This window comes from Equus asinus, chromosome 23 (genome assembly GCF_041296235.1).
Source record: "Equus asinus isolate D_3611 breed Donkey chromosome 23, EquAss-T2T_v2, whole genome shotgun sequence".
In the NCBI taxonomy this organism is placed as follows: Eukaryota; Metazoa; Chordata; class Mammalia; order Perissodactyla; family Equidae; genus Equus; species Equus asinus.
Window position 1 is genome coordinate 58,679,574 of NC_091812.1, and position 19,602 is coordinate 58,699,175.

A 19,602-nucleotide genomic window follows, 5' to 3' on the forward strand; every position below is an offset into this window, starting at 1 on the left:
AGGCTTCTGCTCTTAGCTCCAGTCTCCTTTTAGTTTAGTCTTCCTTTTACTATCCCCTGTTTAAGGCTTATACTGAGTATTTTTCTTCGGTCAGCTATGCTCTCCCACCGCTCCTCAAATCGTTCTGTTATGGGCCCAGGGATAAGTAGACGGATTCTTCTTCTCTGTCATGGACTGCAAACCCAGACTGCCTTGTAAACACAATAAGGGTATGGTAAGCATCACAGTCTGCTACAGGCAGTTATTTCTGGAAAGTTCTGGAAGACCTTCTGTTAATACATATTTGAACATTCAAGACTCCACAGTGACATTTTACTTTCAACTCTAGAATATGATAAAAGCACAGAGCCCTAAACAAAGTAAGCAATATTTAGATAATTATTGTTGATTTATTCGGTCACTCCAAAATATAATCTGAGTTAGTACTATGGTACTATTCTTCTTCGAAAGGGCTCTTTTTTAGAAGGAAGCAAGACATAAAACAATCTCCATACTTGTGATTATGTCAATAATGTAGGTTTTACCTTGGATAAAATATTTCCTAAGTTTTAGGAGCCACCAAATGTGATGGCTTTTTAGAATTATATCAACACGATTTATAGGAATATTGCAATTTTAACAGTCTTCCATAAAGGCTGATAAAATAAATCTTTAAAATGAATCTTGGGTAATATGACTGATTAATAATCTAGTTCCTGCTTGACACTGAAATAATATAGGATTCAGAGCCACACTGTCTGACAAGCTACCTTTTCTTTCTTTAACTCAGGTCAGGTTTTCACAGCATTTACAGATTTAGGAAAGATTGAAAATGTTGAGAAACACAATGGAAGCTGTTATATTAAGTAAGATTAAACAAATTCTATTATTGCAGGCCTTCTCAGAGCTTGTAATATGCAGATGTGAACTCGAATATCTGAGAGGGGGCTTAAACTACATTCCAATCGTATTTTGACCACAACACTGCTTTCTATGTTTGTGTGTGTGTGTTTTTTTGTTTTTGGTCTTTTTTTCTTTTTAATTTTTTTTTTTTTTTGGATGAAGCTTAGCCCTGAGCTAACATCTGCAGCCAATCCTCCTCTTTTTTTGCTGAGGAAGACTGGTCTTGAGCTAACATCTGTGCCCATCTTCCTCTTCTTTATATGTGGGACAACTGCCACAGCATGGCTTGACAAGCGGTGCATAAAGTCAGCACCTGGGATCTGAACCAGTGAACCCTGGGCTGCTGAAGCAGGACATGTGAACTTAACCACTGTGCCACTGGGCTGGCGCCAATTTTTTGGTGTTTTTTTTGCTGGGTAAAATTCACCCTGAGCTAACATCTGTTACCAATTTTTCTCTTTGCTTGAAGAAGATTTGCTCTGAGCTGACATCTGCGCCAATCTTTCTCTTTTGTATGTGGGCCGCCACAGCACGGCTGCCAACGAGTGGTGTAGATTTGTGCCTGGGAACCCACCCCAAGCCACCAAAGCAGAATGCATCGAACTTAACCACTAGGCCACAGGGTCGGCCCCCATACAACACTGTTTTTGAAGTACACACATTAACACCTTGAGGAACAGGGTTCAATAGAACACCAGTTTAGGAAGCGTAGCACAAAAATTAAACATAACAAAACAGAGCTTTTTCTTCATAATGTCCTGAAACAGTGCTAGGACCAAGTTAAGTGCTTCCTTAAATTTCCTGCCCTGGGTGACTGGTTGGCCTCCTCCTAGCCTGGCCCTGCCCTGAAATTTGCATGCCTCCTGCCTTCCAGCCACTGATCTTAGTTCATGCCCCGGGGCTGCACAGGCTCTTTAATCCGCTGCTCACCCCCTTCGTCTCCTTCAATAAAAAATCTTTACATCTGAATTAGGTTTTACAATTTTCAAAGTAAATTTCAAATTCAAATACAGTAGTCCCCCTTTTGTCCGCAGGGGATACTGTTCCAAGACCCCCAGTGGATGCCAGAAACCACAGATAGTACTGAATGCTATATATACTATGTTTCTTCCTATATATATATACACTTTGATAAAGTTTAATTTATAAATTAGGTACAGTAAGATTAATGATAATAATAATAAAATCGAACAATTATAACAATATACTGTAAAAAAGTTAGCAGAGATATTAGCAACCTCAGTGTACAATTCTCTTTCTTTTCTTTATTAAATTGAGAACTTTCCCCTTTTCACTTAAAAGAAGTACTTTACAGTTCTCTGTGGCATTTCTGAATTGTCTGCATCATTACTCTTGGGTTTTGGGGGCCATTATTCAGTAAAATAAGGGTTACTTCAACACAAGCACTGCAATACCTCAATATCTGATAACTGAGCCAGCTACTAAGTGACTAATGGAGGGATGAGTAGGTATAGCAAGGATTCTCTGGACAAAGGGATGATTCACATACAGGGCACCCTGGGGTGGGATGGTGCAAGATTTCACCATGCTACTCAAAACGGTGTGCAACTTAAAACTTATGAATTATTTATTTCTGGAATTTGCCATTTAATATTTTTAGACTGTGGTTAACTACGAGTAACTGAAACCATGGAAAGTGAAACTGTGGATAAAGGGGACTACTGTAATCTCCTTCAAAAAGTAGTAAATCATGCAAAAACATGCACAGGGATGTTTATAACAGCCTTATTCATAATTGCCAAAACTTGGAAGCAATCACGATGTCCTACAGTAGGTGAATGGATAAATAAACTGTAGTGTATATCGAGACAATGGAATATTATTCAGTGCTAAAAAGAAATGAGCTATTAAGCCATGAAAAGGCATGCAGAAACCTTACATGCATATAGCTAAGTGAAAGATGCCAATCTGAAAAAGCTATATACTGTATGATTCCAATTCTATGACATTCTGGAAAAGGCAAAACTATGGAGACAGTAAAACGATCAGTGGCTGCCAGGGGTTGGAAGAAGGGGAGGAGGGATGATTAAGTGGAGTACAGAGGATTTTTAGGGCAGTGAAAATACTCTGTATGATACCATAATGATGGATACATGTCATTAAACATTTGTCCAAACCCATAAAATGTACAACACCAAGAGTGAATCCTAAGGTAAACTATAGACTTGGGGTGATTATGATGTGTCAATGGAGATTCATCAGTTGTAACAAATGTATCACTCACCTGGGGATGTTGATAATGAGGGAAGCTATGCATGTGTGGGCGCTGGGAGTATAGAGGAAATCTCTACACCTCCTCTCCAGTTTTGCTGTGAACCTAAAACTATTCTAAAAATTAAAGTCTTTAAAAAAATACTAATATGTTTTGGAAATGTTAATAAAATATTACATAAAATAAAGTAATGAATCGGATAGAACATCTTTGTTTTGTTAATGAGGAAAGAGAGATTTAAATCTTAAGGACCTGCCCATAGTTACCTGGCCAGTAGGCTGCTACCAGGCCTAGGTCATAGTTTCTAGCTGAAGCCACTACACTGAGCTTATTCCTCAAAGCTTACCTGGCCTGCCACTCACATCTGGGGTTCTATGGAGGGGAAAACAGAACACATCTTCATGGGTAGAAATCTCTTACAAGGACTCTTGTCAAAACATTCTGCTGTGGTGCTATCTAAGTTGGCCCTGTTGAAATGGGATGTAAATTAAGTACTGTAAGGAAAAGGATGGGGTAAAGGTTTAGTAACAGCCAACCTCAGGATGGGCATGTGTTCTTGTAAAAATGTGACTGGTTTCTCCCATCCAAAGAGTAAAACAGAAGAAAGAGAATGGATCTTGAGTGAAGCAAGAACCTTGTTTAGTCATAAAGAATTGGATCATGCCTGCAGGAATATTTAAATCCCTAGATAGGTTTCTAAGGGAAACCTGTAACACTGGCCCAGGGAAAGTTCCCAGGAAGTGACCTGTGAAGACACATAATCACCTGGGGGCAGGGGCTGACTCAGTGACCTCTGGACTTGTTTTCTAGTTCTGTAATCTGATAATTCAATATAATCAGAAGAAGAAAATGGGGATCAGGTAGCTGTCCTTCCCCTGAGGTTTTAAGCTAGCTGTTTCACCAGGAAAGTGAAAATGTTATGATTCAGAGATACTTATCCTTAATGTGTGCAGTTTTACTGATCAGAATCCAACTGGTCTCTTCAAAAATCAGTCAGTGGAAAGTGGAGGCCCATCTACAGGAAACATTACAATATGAGCTTCCAACAAGCGATGAGTCATATAAAAAGAAGAGTGATTGAGTTAGGCAAACATCACGCCGTACGCCCGTTTTTGTGTTTTACCAATTGTAAGCAAACACTTAGATTTTGAAACACAGGTGACTAAACAGGAAGAACCCTTGATTCGATAAAAAAAATAGCTGCAGCTGCTGCAAAGTTTCTCTAAAAAGACCTATCAGGGTGAGGGGAACCTAGGTCACTCAGCAATTCTGCAAGGACACGTGGAGACTTTTAAAGGGCAGCTTTGTATAACGTTAATCTAGGTGGAAGCCTAAGGTACATTCAAATGTAAAATAGTAAGACATTTAGGATAGCTGCCTGGCAAAGTCAAGTCACAATGGTAACTTGATGGAGCTGATAAGAGACTCTTTTTTCCATCTAATCCAGTGCTAACCCACTCAATTTTCGCAGCACATCAAATGAAAAGTGTACATTACTATTCAGGAAATTAAACTAAATTGAAAACCAGCCAATTCTCAAGTGTGCATATTAAGGCTATGTTGCACTCTAAGGATATCGCTAATGAACTTTCAAAATGTAATCATGTCAGGGCCTTGCTATATCCTTTGGTTTATGAATACATAGTTCTTTAAAACCCACACAAATCCTCAGTAAGACAGTCTAAAAGGGTACCATTCTTGCTCCAAATTATTTAAAAAGTGTACATGAGCAGACATCCTCTTAGTGCATTAAACCTAACATCACATCCATTTGAAAAGAGCAAAGGAAATGAAAATATTGCTCACAAATGACCTTATTATACAATTTTGTCGGCTCACTGTTTCATAAAAGAAAAGGAACTATAATATTGGATCACAGTAACAGTAACAAAATTATCAGGTTTATTTAATGTTGATTTATATTTCAGATTTGAAAATCTGATTATAGGCTTCCCGCTGTGCTGCAGGATTTGCTTCCTTGCAGAAAGAGTAGCTGCTTCTGCCCTGAAGCCTTGTCTGAACACCAAGTAGCTGCTCTAGCAGACGATGTGGTGGAGACATATATATGTTAAGTACTGCAAGACATTTGACGGAGTATAATGAAGAGGATCACCTGAGAACTTTCAATCTTTTTAGGAAAAGAAGATACATAAGCAAAAAAAAGGTAGTATGAGTGAACAAAGTCTATTTTTACAATCTATATTTCTATTTCTTTTGATAGGGAATTAGCAAACTAAATCAACAATAAAATAAATGCTATTCAACCAATGAAAATGTAGCTTTTTCAACTGGAAAGTAGTTAACACATGTAACTGGAAAAATGTCCTCAAGATATAGTTCAATGAGATGGTATAAGTTTATTTATCTAAAATTATATACTTGAACTCTGTGCCTGCTTTCTCATCTAGTAAATGGAATAATAATGGTATTGGCCACATGGAGTTCTTGCGAGGGTAAAGGAGTTGCTAGTCATAAGGCACTTAGAACAATGCCTGAGATATACAGGCATGTGTCACTTAACGACGGGGATACATTCTGAGAAAAGTGTTTTTAGGGGATTTTGTCATTGTGTGAACATCACAGAGCATACTTACACAAACCTACAGGATTTATCCTACATCACACCCAGTTATGTATATGGGACTGCCGCCATATATGTGGTCTGTTGTTGATTCAAACATCGTTATGCAACACACGATTGTAGTACATTTTAAATAAGTGTTTTCCTTAGGGAATGGGCTTCTGGTACGGTTGGGAGGAAGAGTGGTTGAATGAGAACTGTCCGTGGAGTCTTATGCCTGGCTTTCTGGAAACACGAAGATGTCACGAACCTCAGAGGGAATGGATTAATGTGCTCCAAGGAGCTGAGCTTGCTATCCCCATGCCCAAAGTAGGCACTGGAGCACTATGGCCATGAACCTGCATGGATCCTGCAGATTAAGACGGTGGACATCATGACAATATCCGGTTAGCTATGAAAGGAGGACCTCCCTGAGGCCTTGACGTTATTTAAAACACCAGAATTCAGGCACAAAGACAGAGCAGGGGTGGTGTGGGGTTGGTGGGGGAAGTCCAGGAATGACTGAGACAGAATGCCCTGCCATGCTAGAGAGAGAAAGGCCAGGAGAAGTTAGTTTAAAGATAATTTAAAAATGTGATATTTCCTGCCTATCCATGTTGATGGAATGAGCTATCTGCTACCTGCTACAGTTACCATTATTTTTATCATCCTCCTCTTCCTCTAGCTAGCCACTAACTCTGATGCGCACCCTCCAGAACTTCTGAGGCAGAGGACTTAGCTGGAGGTCTAGGAGGCAGGGCTGGTGTCATTCCTAAAACATGCAAATGGCAGATGGAAACCACCAAAAGTCTAGCCTTTAAGGCACTGTTAAGTCTCATGCATATTTGTGCTAAAGGAATGCCTTCTTCCCTACATTTTCTCATCTAAGAGAAGAATGAACATGGAGAGGACTGTGCAAAACCCCTAGGGACATGGGGGTGTAGCCCTGAGGCACTTACTTCAACCAAGACATTTCTTTGTAATCATCTGTTATGTGTCAAAACTATACATGAATTTCATATACTACAAAAATATTCATGCTTGTTTAATGTGAAAATAAAGTTCCTCCCACGTACCTACTACCCCAAATTTTCAAGTAAAACTGATATTCCAGGAAAATGGACACATCTTGTGGATTTGTGCACTGCTTGGCACATGGCTGTGGGGTTTTCTTAATTGTAATCTTACCCCAGTTTGGGAAGCATGTTCTTTTTTTCCCTTAAAAAATACTCAGTACATGATTTTTCTAGATTATAAAAACAATACATGCTAACAATTAACAAGCTGAAAAATATAGAAAGTACCAAACAAAAAACTCAAATGAAAAGTCATGGTTGATGGAGAGAAAAGTCCGTGATATTCTTGATGCAGAGAAAAGTCATGGTTAACATTTTTGCATGCACTCATATTTTTAAATGCGCTCGTGTATAATTCTGTGACATTTTTTTTCCCATGTAACTGTGGGAAAAGATTCTTATAACCATGTATAAGATTCTTATAACCACCAGTGCAATCAACTTACAGAGCTGTTGCATCATCACAAGGGAACTCCTTCATGTTGCCCATTCATAGTCATCCCTTCCTCCCTTTCCCCGTTTACCCTGGCAACTCCCTACCTGATCTCCATGTCTATAAATTGTGTTATTTCAAGGATCATACAGTATGCAAGTTTTTGATATTGGCTCTTTTTACTCAATATAATGTCCTTAAGATCCATCCAAGTCATTGCATGTATCAATCGTTTGTCCCTTTTTATTGCTGAGAATTCTTGGCATGGACGTACCAGTTTAACTATTCATCCACTAAAGGACATTTGAGTTGTTTCCTGTTTTTGGCAGTTACAAATAAAACTACTACAAACATTCATACAGGTTTTTGTGTTAACAAAAATTTTTTTCTCTGTAAAATAAATGCCCAGGTGTACCTTGCTGTATGTGGTAATTACATAGTTACTTTTTTTTTTTGGAGGAAGATTAGCCCTCAGCTAACTACTGCCAGTCCTCCTCTTTTTGCTGAGGAAGCCTGGCTCTGAGCGAACATCCGTGCCCATCCTCCTCTAGTTTATACGTGGGACGCCTACCACAGCATGGCTGCCAAGCAGTGCCATGTCCGCACCCGGGATCAGGGCCAGCGAACCCCAGGCCGCCGAGAAGCAGAACGTGCGAACTTAACCGCTGCGCCACCGGGCCGGCCCCCATAGTTACATTTTTTTAAAAGAAACTGTCAGACTGATTTCCAGAGAGGCTGTACCATTTTACATACCCGCCAGCACTATATGAGAAACCCAGTATCTTTACATCCTTGACAACATTTTGGCATTATGTTTTATCTTAGCTGTTCCAGTAGATGTGTAATGGATCTCATTGTGGTTTTAGTTTGCATTTCCCTAATGGCTAATGATGTTGAACATCTCTTCATGTACTTATTTGCCATTCATATATATTCTTTAGTGAAATATCTAAGTTTTTTGACTATTTTTCAATTGGATTATTTGTTTTCTTATTGTTGAGTTTAGAGAGTTCTTTATATATTATGGATATGAATCTTTTGCTGGATATAGGATTTGGAAATATTTTCTCCTAATCAGTGACTTGTCTTTTATCCTTGTAACAGGGCCATTCACAGAGCAAAAGTTTTTAATTTTGATGAAATCCAACTTATCTTTTTTTCTTTTTCATATATGTTTTTTATATTTCGTCTAAGAAATCTTTACCTAACTCTAGGTTGTAAAGATTTTCTCCACATTCTTTTCTAAAAGTTTTATATTTTACATTTAGATGTATAATCCATCTTTGAGATTATATTTTCTTACAATGTATTAGTTTTAGGGTGAGTTTCATTTTTTGGGTTACAGGTGTCCAATTGTTCCAGCATCATTTGTTAAAGAAACTCTTTTTCATTTAACTGCTTTTGCACCTTTGTCAAAAATAAGTTTGGCATATTCATATGCATCTATTTCTTAGTTCAGAAGTATGATTGTGATAAAACTATTTAATCGTTACCAGGGCAAACAGTATCTAGAAAACCCACTTTTGTATAGTAATAGATTTAAAATATTCTGCTTATTACTAGCATAGTTTTTTTTTTGTTGTTTTTTTTAGTAAGAAAATTGTATACCTAAAAATATCACAAAGATAGTTTTGGGCTGACCACACAAATCACAGACTGACTTCTACCAGGAATTCTTTAAATAGCCAACTGTTCTGATGTAATAAAATATGATTCAATATGTTTAAAATTTCTGTCATTGTACTTCTGTATTTTACAAATTTTCTGCAAGGCTCATGTATTACATTTTTAAAGTGGGAAGAAATCGATATTTAAAAATAAATGCTAGGATTTAGCTGGAAAAATGACCCTGTAAATTAAAATAAAAATTTGAGATTAAAAATAAAATACAATAAAATGAATCACCTTGTAACTCACTAAACTAGTAGGGTCAGGGCTTGATTCACCCTCTCTCTCTCTCAATGTTTATTGAACACCAACCCTAATCACAGCAATTTCCTGGGTTCTGTGGAACAAAAAAAACAAAGGCCTGGTAGTTCTGAGAGGTTGCAGACTGAAAGGTTTCTTCACCCTAAATTCAGAATGATTTTTTTTTTCTTTCCAATTTTTTATGGATGGAAGACAAGTATTTAAAACTACATGGGAGAGAAAGCATTGAAAGGAGAAGTGGAGGCCCCAGTTTTGTATGTAGCTATTAGTGGCTGAACGTGGTTATTAACGGATCATTTTTAAAATAGTGAAGTTCAACAACCATATTATTTTCTGCTCAGCCTCTATCCATGATAACTCTGAAATGTTTGAATGTCCCTGTTAGCCAGTAACTATAATCTTTACCTACCAGGAAACAGTAAAAACATGTTAATTGGATTAGTACTGATTCATAATGTTTTAATTGCTAACTAATCTAACACAGAAACGCTTTTCCATGTACTACATTTCCATTACACAGCACCAATTCCCATGACTTTAATTTTGACAGCACCCCCCTCCACACACACACAAACAAAACTAAAAATGTTAAAATGATGCTAGACAGTAGTAAATAGGTGCCTCTCAAGTCTTGGAGCATGACCTAAAGCATACTCTATAAGCATGGAACTCCTTTCAAGTCTTTTGTGTTTTCCTAATGTCTAATGAGATTCCATTTACTCTCCAGACATAACAAGATGTTCCTGTATGACTTTTTGCTAACTTTCTCAATCCCTTTTTGGAACAGATATGCTATACATTTTCAATAAATTTTACAAATAAAATTAATGGATCGTGACTTCAAAGGAATTAATATTAAGAACAAACCACTACTATTATTATAACTAATACTAATAACAATCAGTTAACATTGTTGCCTTAGACTTAGTCTGTGCTGTTTTAAATTTATTATCCACTTTAATATCCACAAAACCATTTGTGCGAGGTAGTATTTAGAAATTGCAAATTGAGGCTCAGCTTTCACATCTGAAAAATGGAATAATGGTAGCACTTACCACATAGATTTTTATGAGGTTAAATGAGATTGTGCATTTAAAGTGCTTATTTGGCAAAACGGTAAGCTCTCAGTAAGTGTTCAGGACCATGTAAGTCCAGTGGTGCTATGGCTGTGAACATTTTTGAATGTAAGAACACATTTTAATGTCAACATATTTTCTGAACGTCTTTGTTTTTTTTTTTGCAGGGAAGAATTTGCCCTGAGCTAACATCCAATGCCAATCTTCCTCATTTTTTTTTTTTTATTCTACAAAGCCCCCCAGTGCATAGTCTCATATCTTAGTTGTAAGTCCGTCTAGTTCTTCCACGTGAGCCACCGCTACAGTGTGGCAACTGACAGGCGGGTGGTGTGGCTCCATGACTGAGAAATGCACCTGGGCCACTAAAGAGGTGAGCGCACTGAACTTTAACCACTAGCTCATCAGGGCTGGCTCAGAATTTAATTTTAATTACACTCATTAAAGAGTCAATTTAGCACCTATCAACTGAGAAAATATTGAAGACAAAACTCTGAATTCAATAATGCTTTAAAATAAATTTGTATTTTAAGTATTATAATAAAATCTGTGTGTACCTGAAAAATGAGAGCAAATATTGTTTACTCATTCCAGGCAATGGTTGGAACAATGTAAGACTCTAGTAGAAGAACCTCATGTCCTTATTTGTCAGAGGGGGGAAGCTCTGTTCATGCGGGGAAAGGTACTAGGCAACTCTTGACTTGGGTCACTGTACCTAAGCTCTCCCCTCTGTGCCAGACCCTGTTTAGTCACAGGTGCCTATAGGCTCTACTCCTGCCTTTAATGGCATGGCATCCTGGCCCCTTGCCCTTGGTCAGCCTTTTTCTTAGTTGTATTCTGCTTCAAAAAAAGATCTGGTCTGCAACTCTGCAGCTCAGTAAAATAGGAAAATACTATAGACACACTATTGCTTCACCACCAGGCAGAAGAGAATGCTGGTGAAGAGCACCAATTCTGTTACCAGGTTGATTCTGACACTCTGTGACCATGGGGAAATTATGTAATTGAGCTCAGTCTCAGTTTCCTTATGGATATAAGATGGATAATTCCTAACTTACATGGTTAGCGTGAGGGTTAAATGAGATAAATTATGTAAGTACAATGTCTAGTATTTCGTAAGCCCTCAGTAGTAGTAGTTGGTTTTATATTTATAACACACGAAATAACTCAGCAGGGCACTCTCTTCATGAAATGCACAATATTAGAAATCACATTGTATACTCTCTGAATAGAGTATAAAATATTTATAAATATACAAAAATTGATGTGAAGTCAGAATAGCATTATTCCAACATACGTCACACTGTAAGAAACAGAACAACAGTTATTTGGGAGTTTTACAGTGAGGAAAAAGGAAATTTAAGAGTAAGACATATCTTTTTTGCCACATTCTTGAGAAACTTTCTGAACAAGAGTGATCTAGTAAACGGCTCCCCTTTGTTGGTTCATTTAAACTCAAGTAGTGGATGTAACTGAGAAGAATTTGGCTGATTTCTAACCAGCACAAAACGGTTCAAGGAAAAAAATAATACTCAAGGGAAGAGCAGCTCAACTTTAGAGCGTGAAGAAGAGTCATGAGCTTCTGATGCTCATTATAGAAAATACGTGAAATAGTGAGAACATTTTAATAGAAAAATTTGTTATAGTTCACTCAGCCCAGTAATAGAGGAAGTAATCACAAGGATATTTTAGTAACAGAATCATTCCTTCACGCCATTATTTTCTTAGAAAATCTAGCAATAAGTTCAAGAGCACAATGCAGCCTTTTTTTTGTTCTCTTTAAAGGGCAAATATAATGCATAGCAATAAAACAACCTAATGAGTCCTTAAAGAAAAATACATCATGAAACAAAAAACTAAGGAGAGCAAGGACTAATTTCTCATTATGTACTGCTATCCAGATTGTGTAATGAGCAAAGAAAGTTCACATAAGTAGAAAAAGCAAGTTTTCAGCTGAGATAAATCTTCAACCAATACAATATATATGCCTGCGCCGTTTTAAAATCCATCTCTATCACACATGAAAAAACTAAAATTTCTAACTTCATTTTTTAAAAATATGCTGACAACAGAGATAACTAGAAAAGCTGTTTCAGCAATCTAATAAAAGACAGCAGATAGAGATTTATTTCTAAGTCATACCTTACCCATTATTTTAGTCGTATGTTACTGCTGTATATATTACCAATCATTTCAGTCATGTGTTACTGCTATATTTTGCTATTCAGACTCACCTAAATCAACTGGTTATTGTTGCAATAATATTGTTCCGTGAAATACAACTCTGTGATGGTGACTTCTAAAACACAATACAGACAGAATATTAGCCAAGAAAAGATATACTTCATAGCGATGAGGACTCAATTCTCCACGGAAAGGAGCTAATAAAACAATTGGAGGAAAGTACAATAAAAAACAATGTTGGCAATAAATATAGTTAGAAAAGATCTGACTTGTACAGTATTTGACATTTTCTGAAAAGAATACTCAGTACCTAAAAGGATAATAATTATGAGGTGTATAATGCTTTATACTTTACAAAACCCTTTTCAGGGGCTGGCCCCGCAGCCGAGCGGTTGAGTTCCTGTGCTTCGCTTCGGCAGCCCAGGGTTTCACCAGTTCAGATCCTGGGCACAGACCCAGCACTGGTCATCAAGTCACGCTGAGGCAGCATCCCACACAGCTCAACTAGAAAGACCTACAGCTATAATATACAACTATGTACTGGAGGGATTTGGGGAGAAGAAGAAAACAAAACAAAAGAAAAAAAAGATTGGCAAGAGATGCTAGCTCAGGTGCCAATCTTTACAAAAGAAAAAAACTCTATTTTCAAAATTTAACAGTCTTTGACCATTGCATGCGCCATATAGCGTGTTGCTTCATACACTGTGTGTGTGGTCTCACACAGCGGACCAATATCCCAGACCAGCTTCTTAACTACAAATACTTAGTTTTTCCACTCCACCATAAAGTTCACAGAAGGAGGTCAACTTTGGTATCCCATCGTTACAAATGGGTAGAACTTGCACATGTACTCACAATGGAATAACATGTTTAAATTTTTGTCAACCTCAGATTCTCCCTGTGACTAATCACACATTTACCACCCTTCCTTCTTCCTCACAGGGTAGAGTTAGGACGAATATTGAATGAGTTGCCTGGAAGGCGCAAGCTTTCTCTACAACAGAGTTCCAACTACCCAAAAAGAAAGAAAAAAAATGTTTCTTAAAACTAATAGTCAGGAGAAGTTCTAGTTCTTCTGAGGGACTGTATGTTAACTTCCTTCTCTCCAAAAAATGCTGACTATAGAAATGACGAGTCTCCCATTTCTCCATTTCGAGGAAGCGCAAGTTCAATTCTGCAATAGAGCTATGGCTCTCTACATGGTGGCTCAGTCTGTGTTCTCTTTCGCGGCTCTTGCTTAACCTTGTCTTCTAATCCATATCTTTCCTTCTCTTTTATCTTTTAACGTCCCTATTCCCGCTGTGAAACAGGTATTTCTACTGGCAGGTGCCTCAAATCCTAATAGATGCATAAATCGTATATATAGTCCAGCAAACACAAAAATCTCATCCCTATGTGCCATTCCCACCCTCCCATGCCCACCGCCAACCAGAGATGGACGATTCTCATCTCAGCAACGCAACGGTGAGCCACCACCAATTGGTGGTACGAGAATCTACAGCCTGCAGTCAGGGTCTAGACCGCTAAGTCAGTCAGTCCTCCTGGCTGCTTTTTAGACTTAAGCCTCTGGTGAAGTTCCTTCCTCTCTCTCTGCTTTACTTCTTCCCCTGTAAAGTGTTAGAGTTCAATTCTATGATATTGAAGAGGTTTTTCCATCAGAAAATAACCTCAGATAAGCACTATATAAGAGGGGAAAATTGTTACTAATTAAAGCATATTCTGGAGGAGGTTGTGTAAGACTCGTAAATGTGGTTTACATATAATTTAATATTGTTTGCAAATGACTCTGCATAATTAAAACATACTCTTCTATTCTCTTTTAGAAAAAGGGAAACCAGCAAGAGGACCCTCAGTGAGTGAGCATTTTCTCCTCATTTAAACAAACGCCTCCCCCCCCCCCCCCCCAGCCCCCAGCTAGAACTGGTCTTGCTGCTCCTGGTGATCAAATTCTTCCATTTGTTTCAGGTGAACGGTTTTATCAGGAGACATTTGATGGCAGCAAAGGGATTCTGCTGGGTAGATGGTGGTTTCCAAGGGATTGCAAAATAGATTTAAAGGTCTGCTCTAGTCATAACACAGAACTTCCATATGGTCATTTTATAAACTATGTGACAATCACTTTCCATCTATGTTTCCCACAGAGGAACTTAGGAAATAGGCAAGCGTGAGGTCAAACAGAGAAGTATTGTTTGATTGGCAATCTAGAGTACCATTCAAGGTAGCCAGGGTAATAGGTCATACAATGAAGTTTTATATGGCGTTATCCGGCAATAATGGCAAGTTAAACATATTTTACTCATAGCCTATGGATAAATTGCAAATAGACTGAACACACACACATACACACAACCCCTCAAACAAACAAATGAAAAACATGCACATCTCTTCAATTTCTTAGTTTGCAGATCTCTGGCTCTGCTTATTACATGCTGGAAATGCTATAAAAAGTAGGTCTGACAAGAAGGGTTGAGGGAAATATTTTGAGAGTTCTGGCAAATTAACAAAATTGAAGAGCCATAAATTGTCCTGTAGCTATAACTATTTATAAGCAAAGTGATACAAGCACTTGGGACCGACATGAGAATTTAAACTCACCTTTGAGACTTAGTGCGTTCTAAACTCTGTCCAAATTCTCATTATAATGACTCAGTCAACATAATAGAAAAACAATCCATATTCTTGCTAAAAACTAGTTAAGAGTCTTACTCATGTACCTTAATTCTTGAGGCCTTAGATAAGAAGTGGTGCAGGTGAGAAACAAGCGGGGGGAGTTTGGGCCACTGCTTCCCCTGTTTCTGTAGAACACACAAGGACTTTCTACCAACTGCCATTATCTATGGGCTGGGAATTAGAGAGGTGCTCACAGCCAATACTCAGTCCTCAGGTTGTAAGAATTGCCTGGTAAACTAACTAGGAAACATTACCAAAAAAATATGTCCATCAGTTGTCAAGAGGAGTAAGCATTTCTGGCTCCACTGTCAAATTTTCAAAAATTTCAGCAAAGGATGAAAATTCCAAATTTTTCAAAATTTCAAAGAGAAATTATTCCTGGGAAAAAATTATTTTCCTGCACCCACTGTAGCCCTATCCCCAACTCTGTAAACTACTGGGCCCCTTTAGGTTGTCAAAGAATTTAAATAAATTTGTTTGCAATAAATTTAAATACTGTCTCTACATCTATTTGTAACAAAAAAAAAAATGACAGAAACAGTGACCCTAAATAATTCTTGACGGATTCCTTTTCATAGCTGAAGAACAAGCTAGATCTCCTTCTGTAGGGATGAGTGGACAGAAAAGTCACCAAAGGAAATGAAAAGTCTCAGTTGTTCAAGAGAAGTGGGTCACATGAAACCTAAGAAGAAATGTCCCCCAGTGAAATAGAGGTGCTACAGGAAGTGGGAGAGAACTTTATAAACACTCTAAATAGCAAAACTTAAATAAAAATAGAAAAACATACAGTCAATAACAGACTGTGACTAACCAGGAAGAATCTAAAAACAAGGACAGCAATCAAAGCATGTTACATATAATTACAAAGAGACCACAGTAGGGGCCGTTAAGGGCAGACCTGGAGTTTCCAAAGTATAGAATTGGTGAAAATTAGAATATAAGATCAAGGAATAACAGAAAGCAAAAACTAGGAAGCTAGACTAAAGATAGAAATTAGGAGAAAATACAATCGAAAATGTGGAAACTATATCAAGCAACTCCACTATACATGCAATAGGAAATTAAAAGGTGGGAACATTGCCTCTGATTTGGAGAAAGAGTTAAAGAGGGCACCAAGAATTGGTAGAATCAATGAAAAAGGACCTTTACCTGGATATGGCGAAATTCCAAATTTAAAGGATTTAGAAAAACCCTACAAGCACTTAGGGAGGAAAATGTATAAATTACTGCCTAAAAAGAAAATAGAATTAGATGGAAAGCAGTCTTCTCAACTCCTCTGTAGAACATAATGGACCAATGTTTGCAGATATTTGAGGAGAAAAGAGTATGACTCAAGTTATATATATATACATACTCAGTAAAAGTATGATTCATTTGAGATCTGCATTTATTTTCAGATCTGTAGCATTCAGACTGTGTATTACTTATGTGTCCTTCTGATACTTAATGAATGAAACCCACTTGGAAAGGTATTCCAACCAACCAGTCAAGGAGAGCAAAGGTTCAAGAAAGGGAAGATACCATGAAAAGTGATAGTAAAACAAAACCAATAATAATTAGAATCTTTCTTACATTTCCAGGTATATGGAGAAAATAGTAGCTAAACCCATGAAGCCTGTACATTCCATTACTAACCTGGTGTTTGAGTCTAATGTGTGCACAAACACATAATTCCTGAAGTAGATGCATGATGTGAACAAAAAAAAAGAACAAAACTGTCAGATTATTTCAGTGACAAATGGGAAGATGGGAAGGTATTGACTTCTAAAGTACTCATCTTACTCAATGAAGAATCCACTGATACCATTTTCATTCTTCAAATTGATAAAGGAATACGCCAATATATCTTTAAACTTTTTAAAGGTAATAGTATACAGAATAGAATTAGATATAAAATCTCCAAGTCATGGAAAGGACAGGATAGTAGTTGAAGGCCAGGGAAGACCAAGAGCGCTTGATCATCACAGGAAAGGTTAGCACACGAGAAGAAGCAAGTCCTAAGAAGTCATAACAACAGATAACACAAAGTTAGATAAGAGGAACGAGACCAAAACATCAGTTATCACAATATAGGTGACTGGCTTAAATTTCCCTTTTAAAAGATAAATAAATTCAATTTATGATCAAAAGAAAATTTTAGCTATTTAATATTAACAAGAATCACACCTAAAACAAATTAATATTTTGAAAAGGATAACAATAAAAATATAGGAAGTATATATTAGGCAAAAGCTGTAAAAACTGAGCAATATTAATATCAGAAAACAGAACTCACAATTAAGATTTTTATATTCTTCTATTAAAACCTATAAACCATGATACAGTCTAAGCCATGGACGTTTATGCACATGACGGGAACATATAAAAAATTAAAAGCTATTTATAAGGTATATAGAAAAATACAAAATTAAAAATTGCACAGGAAAATGTTTAACTTACAGTTCTAAGTCAAATAGGTCAATTATTCAAAACATAAATAGGGATATAGAATATCTAACAAGCTTGATTTAATACCATATATTGAAACCTGGACCCTATAAATACTGATTATATACTTTCTTCCATATATTAATAGCGCATTTAGAAAATAAGTACATTAGGCCTAAAAATTCAATAATTTCTAATAAAATAAAATTTAACATTAATAGTAATAGAAACAAAAAAGCAAACGACTAGTAATACTTCAAAAGTTATTAATTCTCATGGCCAGCCTGGTGGTGTAGCGGTTAAGTTTGCACACTCTACTTGGTCTGGGGTTTGCTGGTTTGGATCCTGGGTGCAGGCCTACGCACGGCTTATCAAGCCATGCTGTGGCAGGTGTCCCACATATAGAGAAATATGGGCACGGATGTTAGCTCAGGGCCAATCTTCCTCATCAAAAAGGGAAGGATTGGCAGTGGATGTTAGCTCAGGGCTAATCTTCCTCAAAAAATTACTAATTCTCATGTGGATGATTATATCAAAATAAAAATTTAGGACTCTTTAAAACATTAACCATAACAAAAATGGAATCTGGCCAAAGAGGTACTCAAAGAAAAAATATTTAACTTCAAATACTTTTATAGTTAAGAAAAATTTGAATACCTCAACTAAACATTTATTATACTTAAGAAACTAAAAAATGACAATGAAATACTTTAAAATGTATTGAAGAAGGAATTAATAAAGATAGTTATATAAATAAACATAGATAAAACAGACAATAGTATCCTTGATAAATACTAATAGTTGGTTCTTTAAGAGGACAATAGATAGACAACCTCCATAATAACTGATCAAGAATAAAAAGAGAATGTTAAAACATACATCATTCAAAAAGGAAGAGGCAAAATATAAAGATAGAAAATTTTGAAGCTATCATAGGGTACCATACATTCAATCTTTACTAATTAATATTAACATTTGGAAAATTGTGTTGGCATTGAAAAATGTAAATGATAAAATACCAAAAAGATCCTGTTAAAACACAAATGAAATAAATAAACATCACAAAAATGAAACAACACTTAAAAAGCTATCCTCTCACAAGAAAATTAGGAAAAGGCTCACTTAGTTTTCAGATGGGTTCTGCAAAACTTTCAGAGGATGGAGAAGTCCTAGGCAACCGTAATTATCTTAGAGCGGGGGAAGGAAACTTTTTCTGCAAAAGATCAGTTAATAAATACAGTGACTTTGAGGGCCATGAAGTCTTTGTTGCAGCTGCTGGCTCTGCTGTTAAAGGATGAAAACAGGCATAGACAATATGGCTGTGTTTCAGTACAACTTTATTGACAAAAATAGGTGGTGGGCAGGCATCGCCCTGTAGGTTGTATTTGCCAACTCTTGTTCTAGTGTAAAGATGTAGACTTCCCCAATTCATTTTATGAAGAATGCACAAAGTCAGGGACCAAAATCTGACCATGATAAAACATAAAGAGAATAAAAGACTAATCTCATTTCGTATTATATATGCAAAAATATCAATTGAAAATTAACAAGTTTAATCCAGGAATATATTAAAAGAATAACACATTAATTTAAAGGATTAATCCTAAGGATGCAAAGACAGTTCCTCTTAAATGATCTATTTCATTATTAACTTCATATTCAAAAGGCAAAGAAGTAAATATGATCTTTATTGATATTCCCAAAACATTTGAAAAGGCTCAGTATCCTTTCATAAAAATAATAAAATGTAAAAACTTTAATTACATAAACAGTAGAATATTTAATTAAATTAAAATGTATTTTTCTGAAATCAACTGCAGATGTACTTTTAACGATAAAGCACCAGAGGCATTCCAGAATAAGAAAAGAAGTCTTGGTATTAGTGTTATTATTTAGTATGAATTATGATAAATAAGAGGGATAAATACTGAAGCATTAGTTTAGCAAGATGACTTGCTTAAAAATTTTTAAACAATTTTGTCCACATATTAATTATAAACAAATAGAGACTGCTAAGAAAATATATTTGAAAAATCCTATTCATAATAAAAACAAAAATATAAAGTTTCATTAAACTTAAGAAATATGCAAGATATATAAAAATTTTTTAAATATATAAGAAATATTAAAGGAAA

General features: G+C 36.4%; 1 protein-coding gene across 4 annotated transcripts in view; it reads right to left on the reverse strand.

The window, feature by feature from the left end:
- The window catches only part of LINGO2 (leucine rich repeat and Ig domain containing 2), a 1,114,992-nt gene that overhangs the window by 326,601 nt on the left and 768,789 nt on the right, over positions 1–19,602 (reverse strand). The window lies entirely within an intron of this gene.